Raw genomic sequence first — 13,708 nt, 5'->3', positions numbered from 1 at the left:
GATACTAAAATCCTCAACAAAATATTAGCAAACCAGATGCAGCAATATATGAAAAAAATCATACCCCATGATCAAGTGGGATTTATTTTAGGGAGGCAAGGCTGGTACAATATTTGCAAATCAATCAATGTGATTCATCACATAAACAAAAGGAAGGAGAAAAACCTCATGATAATTTCAATAGATGCAGAAAAAGCATTTGATAAAATCCAGCACCCATTCATGATCAAAACTCTTAGCCAAGTGGGAATACAGGAAACATAACTCAACATGATAAAACCCATCTATGACAAACCCACAGCCAACGTCATACTCAATGGGCAAAAATTAAAAGCAATCCCCTTAAGATCAGGAACAAGGCAGGGTTGCCCCCTTTCACCACTCTTATTCAACATAGTTCTGGAAGTCCTAGCCACAGCAATCAGACAAGAAAAAGAAATAAAGGGCATCCAAATTGGAAAAGAAGAAGTAAAACTATCATTATTTGCAGATGATATGATATTGTATATAGAAAACCCTAAAGTCGCAGTCAAAAAAACTATTAGACTTGATAAATGAAATTCAGCAAGGTGGCAGGATATAAAATTAATACTCAAAAAACAGAGGCATTTTTATACACTAACAATGAATTGTCAGAAAGAGAAATTAAGGAAGCAATCCCCTTTACCATTGCAACCAAAAAAAATAAAGTAACTAGGAATAAATTTAACCAGGGAGATTAAAGACTTATACTTGGAAAATTATAAAACGTTGACAAAAGAAATCAGGGAAGATACAAACAAGTGGAAGCATATACTGTGCTCATGGTTCGGAAGAATAACCATCATTAAAATGTCTATATTATCCAAAGCAATTTATTTATTTTTGTTTAAATAAATTTTTATTAATGATAATGGGATGACATTAATAAATCAGGGTACATATATTCAAAGAAAACATGTCTAGGTTATTTTGTCATTAAATTATGTTGCATACCCCTCGCCCAAAGTCAGATTGTCCTCCACCACCCTCTATCTAGTTCTCTGTGCCCCTCCCCCTCCCCCTAACTCTCTCCCTCCCTCCCTCCCTCCCATGTCCTCCCTCCCCCCACCCCTGGTAACCACCACACTCTTGTCCATGTCTCTTAGTCTCGTTTTTATGTTCCACCAATGTATGGAATCATGTAGTTCTTGTTTTTTTCTGATTTACTTATTTCACTCCTTATAATGTTATCAAGATCCCACCATTTTGCTGTAAATGATCTGATGTCATCATTTCTTATGGCTGAGTAGTATTCCATAGTGTATATGTGCCACATCTTCTTTATCCAGTCTTCTATTGAAGGACTTTTTGGTTGTTTCCATGTCTTGGCCACTGTGAAGAGTGCTGCAATGAACATGGGGCTACATGTGTCTTCACGTATCAATGTTTCTGAGGTTTTGGGGTATATATTCTGTAGAGGGATTGCTGGGTCATAAGGTAGTTCTATTTGCAGTTTTTTGAGGAACCACCATACTTTCCTCCATAATGGTTGTACTACTTTACAGTCCCACCAACAGTGAATGAGGGTTCCTTTTTCTCCACAGCCTCTCCAACATTTGCTATTACCCATCTTGTTGATAATAGCTAATCTAACAGGGGTGAGGTGGTATCTCATTGTAGTTTTGATTTGCATTTCTCTAATAACTAATGAAGATGAGCATCTTTTCATATATCTTTTGGCCATTTGTATCTCTTCCTGGGAGAAGTGTCTGTTCATGTCCTCTTCCCATTTTTTTTATTGGATTGTTTGTTTGTTTGTTGTTGAGTTTTATGAGTTCTTTGTAAATTTTGGATATTAAGCCCTTTGAGCTGTTGTTTGAAAATATCATTTCCCATTAAGTTGGCTGTCTGTTTATTTTGATATCAGTTTCTCTTGCTGAACAAAAACTTTTTATTCTGATGTAGTCCCATTCATTTATCTTTGCCTTCACTTCTCTTGCCATTGGAGTCAAGTTCATAAAATGTTCTTTAAAACCCAGGTTCATGATTTTAGTACCTATGTCTTCTTCTATGTACTTTATTGTTTCAGGTCTTATATTTAGGTCTTTGATCCATTTTGAATTAATTTTAGTACACGGGGACAGGCTGTAGTCGAGTTTCATTCTTTTGCATGTGGCTTTCCAGTTTTCCCAACACCATTTGTTGAAGAGGCTTTCTTTTCTCCATTGTGTGTTGTTGGCCCCTTTATCAAAGATTATTTGACCATATATATGTGGTTTTATTTCTGGGCTTTCTATTCTGTTCCATTGGTCTGAGTGTCTATTTTTCTGCCAATACCATGCTGTTTTGATTATTGTGGCCCTATAATAGAGTTTAAAGTCAGGTATTGTAATGCTCCCAGCTTCGTTCTTTTTCCTTAGGATTGCTGTGGCTAATCGGGTTTTTTTATAGTTCCATATAAATCTGATGATTTTTTGTTCCATTTCTTTAAAAAATCTCATAGGGATTTTGATGGGAATTGCATTAAATTTGTATATTGCTTTGGGTAATATGGCCATTTTGATTATATTTATTCTTCCTATCCAAGAACAAGAAATATTTTTCCGTCTCATTGTATCTTTTTTGATTTCCCTTAACAATGCTTTGTAATTTTCATTATATAGGTCCTTTACATTCTTTGTTATGTTTATTCCTAGGTATTTTATTTTTTTTGTTGCAATAGTGAAGGGGATTATTTTTTTGAGTTCGTTTTCTAATATTTCATTGTTGGCATATAGAATGGCTATGGACTTTTGTATGTTAATTTTGTATCCTGCAACCTTACTGTATTGGTTTATTGTTTCTAATAATCTTTTTGTGGAGTCCTTCGGGTTTTCGATGTATAGGATCATATCATCTGCAAAAAGTGATACCTTTACTTCTTCTTTTCTGATATGGATGCCTTTTATTTCTTTGTCTTGTCTGATTGCTCTGGCCAGAACTTCTAGCACCACGTTAAATAAGAGTGGAGAGAGTGGACAACCCTGTCTTGTTCCTGATTTAAGGTAGAAAGTCCTCAGTTTTACGCCGTTTAATAGGATGTTGGCTGATGGTTTATCATATATGGCCTTTATCATGTTGAGATATTTTCCTTCTATACTCATTTTGTTGAGTGTCTTAAACATAAAGTTATGTTGTATTTTATCGAATGCTTTTTCTGCATTTATTGATAAGATCATGTGGTTTTTGTTCTTTGTTTTGTTGATATGGTGTATTACGTTAACCGTTTTGCGTATGTTGAACCATCCTTGAGATTCTGGGATGAATCCCACTTGATCATGATGTATTATTTTTTTAATATGTTGTTGTATTCGATTTGCCAGTATTTTGTTTAGTATTTTAGCATCTGTATTCATTAGAGATATTGGTCTGTAGTTTTCTTTTTTTGTGCAGTCCTTGCCAGGTTTTGGTATGAGGGTTATGTTGGCCTCATAAAATGTGTTTGGAAGTATTGCTTCTTCTTCAATTTTTTGGAAGACTTTGAGTAGAATAGGAACCAAGTCTTCTTTGAATGTTTGATAAAATTCGCTGGTATAGCCGTCAGGGCCTGGACTTTTATTTTTGGGGAGGTTTTTAATGGTTTTTTCTATTTCTTCTCTACTGATAGGTCTGTTTAGGCTTTCTGCTTCTTCTTGACTCAGTCTAGGAAGGTTGTATTGTTCTAGGAATTTATCCATTTCTTCTAGGTTGTTGAATTTAGTGGCATAAAGTTTTTCATAGTATTCTACAATAATTCTTTGTATATCTACGGTGTCCGTGGTGATTTCTCCTCTTTCATTTTGTATTTTGTTTATATGAGTTCTTTCTCTTTTTTCCTTGGTGAGTCTTGCCAAGGGTTTGTCAATTTTGTTGATCTTTTCAAAGAACCAGCTCCTTGTTTTATTGATTTTTTTTATAGTTTTTCTGTTCTCTATTTCATTTATTTCTGCTCTGATTTTTATTATCTCCTTTCTTTGGCTGGTTTTGGGTTGTCTTTGTTCTTCTTTTTCTAGTTCCTTAAGGTGTGAAGTTAAGTGGCTTACTTCGGCTCTCTCTTGTTTGTTCAATAGGCCTGAAGTGATATGAACTTTCCTCTTATTACTGCTTTTGCTGCATCCCAGAGATTCTGATATGTCGTATTGTCATTTTCATTTGTCTGTATATATCTTTGGATCTCTGCGCTTATTTCTTCTTTGACCCATTCATTTTTTAGAAGTATGATGTTTAGTTTCCACATTTTTGTGGGTTTTTCCCCCTCTTTTTTGCAGTTGAATTCTAGTTTCAAGGCTTTATGATCAGAAAATATGCTTGGTACAATTTCAATTTTTCTAAATTTGCTGATATTGTCTTTGTGGCCCAACATATGGTCAATTCTTGAGAATGTTCCATGTACACTAGAGAAAAATGTGTACTCTGTCTCTTTGGGATGAAGTGTCCTGTAGATGTCTATCATATCCAGGTGTTCTAGTATTTCATTTAAGGCCACTATGTCTTTGTTGATTCTCTGTTTGGATGACCGATCTAGAGCCGTCAGCGGTGTATTGAGGTCTCCAAGTATGACTGTATTTTTGTTAGTTTCTGTTTTAAGGTCAATAAGTAGCTGTCTTATATATTTTGGTGCTCCTTGGTTTGGTGCATATATATTAAGGATTGTTATGTCTTCTTGATTCAACTTCCCCTTAATCATTATGAAATGACCATTTTTGTCTCTGAGTACTTTTTCTGTCTTGTAGTCAGCATTATTAGATATGAGTATTGCTACACCTGCTTTTTTTGGGGTGTTATTTGCTTGGAGTATTGTTTTCCAGCCTTTCACTTTGAATTTGTTTTTATCCTTGTTGCTTAGATGTGTTTCTTGTAGGCAGCATATAGTTGGATTTTCTTTTTTAATCCATTCTGCTACTCTGTGTCTTTTTATTGGTAAGTTTAATCCATTTACATTTAGTGTAATTATTGACACTTGTGGGTTTCCTACTGCCATTTTATAAATTGCTTTCTGTTAGTTTTGTATCTAGTTTGATTCTTCTCTTTTGTTTTTCTATCATTTGTTTTTGTTTCTTTGTGTTCCATACTTCTTTCCTCTGTTGCTACCTTTTTTAAGTCAAGTGTTTTTTGGTGGTTTTTTCAAGGGTGGTTACCATTAAGTAATGAAAAGGGTATCTACCATATTCATTGTAGTACCCTATCTTATGAGTATTTCTGTACTTCATCGTCCTTTGCTACTGTTAATCTCCATCCTCTCCCCCCTTTTTTTCCTTTGTTGTCACAGTTTAAGTTTGGTTTTATTGTGTTCTTGGTGGAGCTGTTACTTGTGGTGTTGTTTTCTTTTGTTCTTTTAATCTGGTTGGAAAACCCCCTTTAGTATTTTCTGGAGTGGGGGCTTTCTGTTGATAAATTCTCTCATTTTTTCTGTATTTGTGAATGTTTTTATATCTCCTTCATACTTGAAGGATAGCTTTGATGGGTATAGTATTCTTGGCTGAAAGTTCCTCCCTTTCAGGGCTTTAAATATTGGGGTCCACTCTCTTTTAGCTTGTAGAGTTTCTGCTGAGAAATCTGATGATAATCTAATGGGCCTTCCTTTATATGTTGTACTCTTCTTTTCCCTGGCTGCCTTGAGAATTTTTTCTTTGTCATTGGTTTGTGTCATCTTTATTATGATGTGCCTTGGAGTGGGTTTGTTGGGATTAAGAAAACTCGGAGTTCTGTTTGCTTCTTGAATTTGAGGCTTTAGTTCTTTCCACAGGCTTGGGAAGTTCTCGTCTATTATTTGTTTGAGTATATTCTCCATTCCATTTTCTTTCTCTTCTCCCTCTGATATACCTATTATTTTTATGTTATTCTTTCTGATGGAGTCAGACAATTCCTGTAGGGCTTTCTCATTTTTTATTATTTTTGAGTCTCTTTCTTCTTCTCTCTGTTGTGCCTCAAGTTGTTTGTCTTCTATTTCACTAATCCTATCTTCAATCTGGGCTGTTCTGTTAGCTAAGCTTGTTACCTCGTTTTTCAGCTCGTGAATTGAGTTTTTCATTTCTGTTTGATTTGTTTTTATAGTTTCAATTTCCTTGGTAATATATTCTTTGTGTTCATTGAGTTGTTTTCTGATCTCCCTATATTGCCTTTCTGTGTTTTCTTGTATATCTCTGAGTATTTTTAAGATTTCTATTTTAAATTCTCTGTCATTTACCTCCAAAGCTTCCAATATGTTAAGTCTTTTCTCCATAGATTTTTCCACATCTATTTGTGTTACCTCTCTTTCTTTTGTATCCATAATATTCGATTTCCTCTTTCTTATTGGCATCTGAGGGTGGTCTTGTTGATAGCACTTATTAGAATTAATAAAGAGTAAAAAGTAAAAAAAATAAGGTAAAACACCCCACAAAAAAAAAAACAGTAATAATTCATTATTTCCCCCTTTTTTCTTTCTTCTCTTTCCCTCCTCTCCCCTCCTCAGGGAAATATCATGCCTATAATGGAGGGCCTGATTTGGGGTGAAGAGTTCAAGGGGCAAAAAAAGGGAGTAGGGCCCTACTAAATGCAGAAAAATAAAATAAAATAAAAGGAAGAAAATCTTAGACAAGGATAAGATGGTTTGCTTGTAAGTGATGGTCTACTAAGAGATATAATGAGAGGGATAAGAGGGAACCAGAAAAAAGGACGAAAAAAAAGAATAATAAAGAAGAAAAAAATAAAAATAATAAGTAAAAATCTGTTGTATTATGTGGAGCGAAGACTAAATACAATGTAGACCTTGGGTTGGGAGGACCCAAAATGCCACAAAAATAAACAAACAAACAAGAAAAAAACAAAAACAAAAGAGAAAAAGAAAAATAAAGCCAAAAAAAGCCTTGAGTCCCAATTAACTAATTTGTTCGTGATTGAGGATTAAATGGGAGGAAAGTAAAACGAGAAAAGAAAAAATGAATAGAAAGGAAAAAATAAGAAAAAGAGAGAAATGAAGGGAAAAAAAAGGAAGAGAAAAAAACAAAATAAATCAAAACAAAAAAAAAAACAAAAGAGGAGAGAGTGAGAGTTAAGTGTTTTGGAGTATAACCTTAAAGGAGGGTGAGGATGAAGAAGAGAAATAAAATGTAACACTCATGGGTAGTGTAGTTCAAGGAAAGGGAAGCATAAGATAGGCAGAGAATAGAAGGACTGAGGTGGAGGAAATAAAGGCAATAAGATAGAAGAAACAAACAACAACAAAAAAAAATTAGTGGAACAAGTTGTAAAGTCTGTGGATTTTTCTTGATTTTGAGAGGTTAACTTCTTCCTTTTTCTTTTCTCTCCCTCTTCCTGGTCAGTGACTCTGTACCCCAGGCTCTGCCCCTGTGTCACACTTAGGTAGGGATTTGCAGTTGATGGGATTCTATGGCAATGTCATATAATTGGCTTTAGTCTTGCTGGAAGTAAAGGCTTGTTGGCGTTTGCAGGGTCCAACGATGAGAGAGTTTGCTTTCCTGGAGTCTCTCTCCTAGTCCCCCCTTCCTGAATTAGCAGCCTGGTGATCCAGCTATAAGGCTGCAACTGTTTCTGCCTGGGGAGTAAGAGGCTCAAAGAGCTGGGAAATCCCTACTCGATCCCTACTCAGCGCAAGGCTTTGGGAAAGGCTCTGGCAGTCAGAGCCTCCAGTGTTATCAGGTGGGGCTGGGAGTCAATTGTTGTCAAGGTGACTGTTCAGCGCCTAGCATTCAGTTGGACCTCTCAACCCAGGCTTTCCACACTTTGTAGCCTGTTTTGGCTGGGAAGAAGAGGCACTAGTCTCTGCTTGCGACTAGTGTAGTATAGATCTTATTATCTGCCAAGTCCCTCTTGTTAGCATTTATCCCTGAATATGGAGGCTCTATCAATCAGAAGTTGCCCCCGCCCCTTTAGCGAGAGGCACTAAAAAATATCATGCCTCTTGTCTTGAATTGCTGAACTGAGAGAGATCTTATCAATTAGAACCCGTGAGTGAGCAGATTTCATGGGTTAAGCTAATTTCAGTGATTGGGACGCAGCTGTGCTCCCGAAGGTATTTCAGGCTGCCTGCGTGCGCCCCTACCCCAACGCTTGATAGCTTGAATGGCTGGGTGAGGTGCCCCGCCCATGGAGAGAATGTCCCAAGTAGGGAAGACCACCCTGGCGCCTCTCCTGCTCGCCCCGCTGCTGGTGGCTGGGGCGCACCGGGCGCAGGATAATGGGGCACCCTGGGTGTGCGGGCCAGTAGGGCACTCTGAGCGTGTGGAATGCCCAGGGCATGCGCACGAATGGGGTGCTCCGGGCACCGGTGGCTGGCAACTCTCACTCGCAGTGCACGGGCCACTGGGAACATTAGCGGTGCTCGCTCTGCAACCAGACTGGGAGCACGCCGCAGCTTCTTGCCTCTCCCAAGTGTGGGTTGACTCACCACAGGCGCATTCCCTCCGCGGCTTGAATGAACATCCCTGCGGTAGCTTCCTCCACACCCTCGTCTCTCAGATTCAAGTGATAACAGTCCTTTCACTTTCAGTTTGTGTGGAACTCCGGAATGCTCCGAGAATAAATTTTTCTGTTTCTAGTTGATAAATTTGTTGTGATTTTGGGGAGATCTGTCAGACGCGCTGCTCACGGCACCATTTCCGTGATGTCACTTCCCCAAAGCAATTTATAAATTCAATGCAATACCGATTAAAACACCAATGACTTATTTCAAAGATATAGAACACATTTTCCAAAAATTTATATGGAACCAAAAGAGAACACGAATATTTCAGCAATCTTGAAAAGGAAGAATAAAGCTGGAGGTATCACACTTGCAGATATCAAGTTATACTAGAAGCCCATTGTACTCAAAACAGCCTGATACTGGCATAAGAACAGGCATATAGATCAATGGGACAGAACTGAGAACCCAGAAATAAACCCACACCTTTATGAACAACTGATATTTGACAAAGGAGGTAAGAGCATACATTGGCGTAAAGACAGCCTCTTCAACAAATGGTGTTGGGAAAATTGGACAGCTACCTGCAAAAAAATGAAACTAGACCACTAACTTACACGATTCACAAAAATCAACTCAAAATGGATAAAAGACTTAAATGTAAGCCATGAAACCATAAGCATCTTAGAAGAAAACATAGGTAATAAGCTCTCTGACATTTCTCGCAGCAATATATTTGCCGATTTGTCTCCACAATCAAGTGCAATAAAAGACAGGATAAACAAATGGGACTATATCAAACTAAAAAGCTTCTGCACAGCTAAAGACAATAAGAACAGAATAAAAAGACAAACTACACAATGGCAGAATATATTTGACAATGCGTCTGATAAGGGATTAATAATCAAAATTTATAAAAAACTTGTAAAACTTAATACCAGGAAGACAAACAATCCAATTCAAAAATGGGCAAAAGAAATGAATAGACACTTTTCCAAAGAGGACATACAGATGGCCAATAGGCATATGATAAAGTGCTCAACATCACTAATGATTGGAGAAATGCAAATTAAAACCACAATGAGATATCACCTCACACCAGTCAGAATGGCGCTCATCAACAAAACAACACAGAATAAGTGCTGGCGAGAATGTGGAGAAAAGGGAACCCTTCTGCACTGCTGGTGGGAATGCAGACTGGTGCAGCCACTGTGGAAAACAGTATGGAGATTCCTCAAAAAATTATAAATCGAACTGCCTTTTGACCCAGCTATCCCACTGTTAGGAATATACCCCACGAACACTATAGCACTGTTCAAAAGAAGAAATGCACCCCCATGTTTATGGCAGCATTGTTCACTATAGCGAAGATCTGGAAACAGCCCAAGTGTCCCTCAGAGGACGAGTGGATTAAAAGCTTTCGTACATATGTACTATGGAATACTACTCAGCCATAAGAAATGATGACATCGTATCATTTACAACAACATGGATGAACCTTGATAACTTTATACTGAGCAAAATAAGTAAATCAGAAAAAACTAAGAACTATATGATTCCATACATAGGTGGGAGATAAAAATGAGACTCAGAGACATGGACAAAATTGTGGGGGTTACGCGATGGGGGGGAGGAGAGGGAGAGGATTGGGGGAGGGGAGGGGCACAAAGAAAACCATTTAGAAGTGACGGAAGACAATTGAACTTTGGATGATGGGAATGCAGCATAAGCAAATGTCAAAACAACCTAGAGCTGTTTTCTCTGAACATATTACTCTGATTTATCAATGTCGCCCCATTAAAATTAATAATAAAAAATAATTTGTCTCAGGACTAATACAGGCAGTTAGAAGAATAGTATAAGGATGCTAAGTCTGCTTCTCAGGCCACATCCTGCAAAAGAGGCCCCAAGAAAACTGGTGATTTGGCTCCTCTGATTTTGCCAATTGGATTTAAAAAAATAGGTCAGGAATGCCCTGAAATGGAACTAAAAATACAAGGGCACAAATTTAAAGGACTTTTAGATAGTGGAGCTGATGTATCTGTTATTGCTAAGCTACATTGGCCTCCTTCCTGGCCCACTCATGCAGCAGCCACAGAATTACAAGGTATAGGGCAGAGTAAATTTCCTCAAAAGTTCTAGTTTTTTACACTGGGAAGATTAAGAAGGTCATTCTGGATTTTTTAAGCCTTATGTGCTCCCTGGATGACCAGTTAATTTGTGGGGTAGAGATATTTTGACAAATATGGGAGCATTGCTTGTCAGTCCTAATGGTTTAGTCAGTACTCAGATGCTTGATCAGGGATTTTTGCCCACTAAGGGACTAGGGAAAGAACAGCGAGGAATTCTCACCCCCATAGAAATGGCACCCAATACCAGAAGGTGTGGATTAGGATATCAAAATTTAGCATAGGGGCCTTGGTAGCTCCTGCTACCCCAATAATGCATTGTGCAGACCCAATTACTTGCAAATGAGATAATCCTGTATGGGTAGACCAATGGCCCCTTTCTCAGGAGAAATTTAGGGCAGCTGCTCGAGTGGTACAAGAGCAGCTACAGCTTGGACACACTGAACCATCTAACAGACCATGGAATACACTTCCATATTTTGATCTTGTTGCCTCCTTGATTATCTAGGGGCATAGGTGACCCTTATAGCTTATAGGTTTTGAGCCTCAAAATAATTGTTGTTCCTTTTTTCAAAGGATCAACAACAATGGCTCTGGGAAACTTCCACTAAATGGCAAATAGCTTTTGCAAATTAATGGGCAAATTTATACTGAAACAGTCAAGTTAAAATCAGCGCAAAGACTAGAATTATATGCCATTATCATGGCTTTTCAGCATTTGCCATATTCCTGCTTTAATCTATATACAGACAGCAAGTATGTACTTATGGTTGTTTCCACTATAAAGACTGCTGTCTTAGGGACAACTGCAGATGAACTATTTCAGCAGTTCCTCCTTCTTCAAAGAATTGTATGTCAACACAGAGCTCTATGTTTTATAGGACATACTCAAGCTCACTCCATGCTCCCTGCAGCTTTAGCACAAGGGAATGCTCTTGTTGATCAAGCTACCCCCAAAAAAATTATCTGGAGCAACCATGACAGATAGAACAACTCAGTCTCATACTATTCATCACCAGAATGCTGCAGCCCTGTGTAAACAGCTTCAACTTTCTCGGGAAGCAGCACGGCAGATTGGTAAATCCTGTCCAAGGTGTCCTATACTACAATCTGTCCCTTCATTTGGAGTTAACCCTCAAGGACTCCTACCAGGACAACTTTGGCAAATGGAGTTTACTCATATACCTTCATTTGGGAAACAGCCTTATGTCCACATTATAGTGGATACTTATTCTGGATTTATATACATAGTAACCTCTGCCAGAACAGGAGAGGCTGCTAAGCCAGGTATAGCTCATTGTCTGTAAGCATTTTTCTATTATTGGATGTCCTAAACTGGTTAAAACTGACAATGCTCCTGCATATGTAGCAAAAGCATTTACTGTATTTTGTCAAACCTGTCTAATTATGGGTATTTCTTATAATCTTTAAAGTCAAGGTATTATTATTTTTTTTTATTTTTATTTATTTATTTATTTTTTTATTTTATAATTTTATTTTTTTAATGGGGTGACATCAATAAATCAGGATACATATATTCAAAGATAACAAGTCCAGGTTATCTTGTCGTTCAATTATGTTGCATACCCACCACCCAAAGTCAGATTGTCCTCTGTCACCTTCTATCTTGTTTCCTTTGTGCCCCTCCCACCCCCTATCCCTCTCCCATTCCCCCCTCCCCCCCGTAACCACCACACTCTTATCAATGTCTCCTAGTTTCACTATTATGTCCCACCTACGTATGGAATAATACAGTTCCTGTTTTTTTCTGATTTACTTATTTCGCTTCGTATCATGTTATCAAGATCCCACCATTTTGCTGTAAATGTTCCGATGTCATCATTTCGTATGGCTGAGTAGTATTCCATAGTGTATATGTGCCACATCTTCTTTATCCAGTCATCTATTGATGGGCTTTTTGGTTGTTTCCATGTCCTGGCCACTGTGAACAATGCTGCAATAAACATGGGGCTGCATGTGTCTTTACGTATCAATGTTTCTGAGTTTTGGGGATATATACCCAGTAGAGGGATTGCTGGGTCATAAGGTAGTTCTATTTTCAGTTTTTTGAGGAACCACCATACTTTCTTCCATAATGGTTGTACTACTTTACATTCCCACCAACAGTGTATGAGGGTTCCTTTTTCTCCACAGCCTCTCCAACATTTGCTATTACCTGACTTGCTAATAACAGCTAATCGAACAGGTGTGAGGTGGTATCTCATTGCCGTTTTGATTTGCATTTCTCTAATAGCTAAAGAAGATGAGCATCTTTTCATATATCTGTTGGCCATTTGTATTTCTTCCTGGGAGAAGTGTCTATTCATATCCTCTTCCCATTTTTTTATTGGATTGTTTGTTTGTTTGTTGTTGAGTTTTATGAGTTCTTTGTATATTTTGGATATTAGGCCCTTATCTGAGCTGTTGTTTGAAAATATCATTTCCCATTTAGTTGGCTTTCTGTTTATTTTGTTATCAGTTTCTCTTGCTGAGCAAAAACTTCTTAGTCTGATGTAGTCCCATTCATTAATTTTTGCCTTCACTTCTCTTGCTATTGGAGTCAAATTCATAAAATGCTCTTTAAAACCCAGGTCCATGAGTTGAGTACCTATGTCTTCTTCTATGTACTTAATTGTTTCAGGTCTTATGTTTAGATCTTTGATCCATTTTGAGTTAATTTTTGTACAGGGGGAGAGACTGTAGTCCAGTTTCATTCTTTTGCATGTGGCTTTCCAGTTTTCCCAGCACCATTTATTGAAGAGGCTTTCTTTTCTCCATTGTGTGTTGTTGGCCCCTTTATCAAAAATTATTTGACTATATATATGTGGTTTTATTTCTGGACTTTCTATTCTGTTCCATTGGTCTGAGTGTCTATTTTTCTGCCAATACCATGCTGTTTTGATTGTCGTGGCCCTATAATAGAGTTTGAAGTCAGGTATTGTTATGCCCCCAGCTTCATTCTTTTTCTTTAGGATTGCTTTGGCTATTCGGGGTTTTTTATAGTTCCATATAAATCTGAAGATTTTTTGCTCTATTTCTTTAAAAAATGTCATTGGAATTTTGATGGGAATTGCATTAAATTTGTATATTGCTTTGGGTAATATAGCCATCTTGATTATATTTATTCTTCCTTGCCAAGAACAAGGTATATTCTTCCATCTCATTATATCTTTTTTCGATTTCCCTTAACAATGGT

The sequence above is a fragment of the Saccopteryx bilineata genome, chromosome 4, assembly GCF_036850765.1.
Source record: "Saccopteryx bilineata isolate mSacBil1 chromosome 4, mSacBil1_pri_phased_curated, whole genome shotgun sequence".
In the NCBI taxonomy this organism is placed as follows: domain Eukaryota; kingdom Metazoa; phylum Chordata; class Mammalia; order Chiroptera; family Emballonuridae; genus Saccopteryx; species Saccopteryx bilineata.
The sequence above is the reverse complement of the archived record's forward strand: the minus strand, read 5'-3'. Positions refer to the sequence as shown.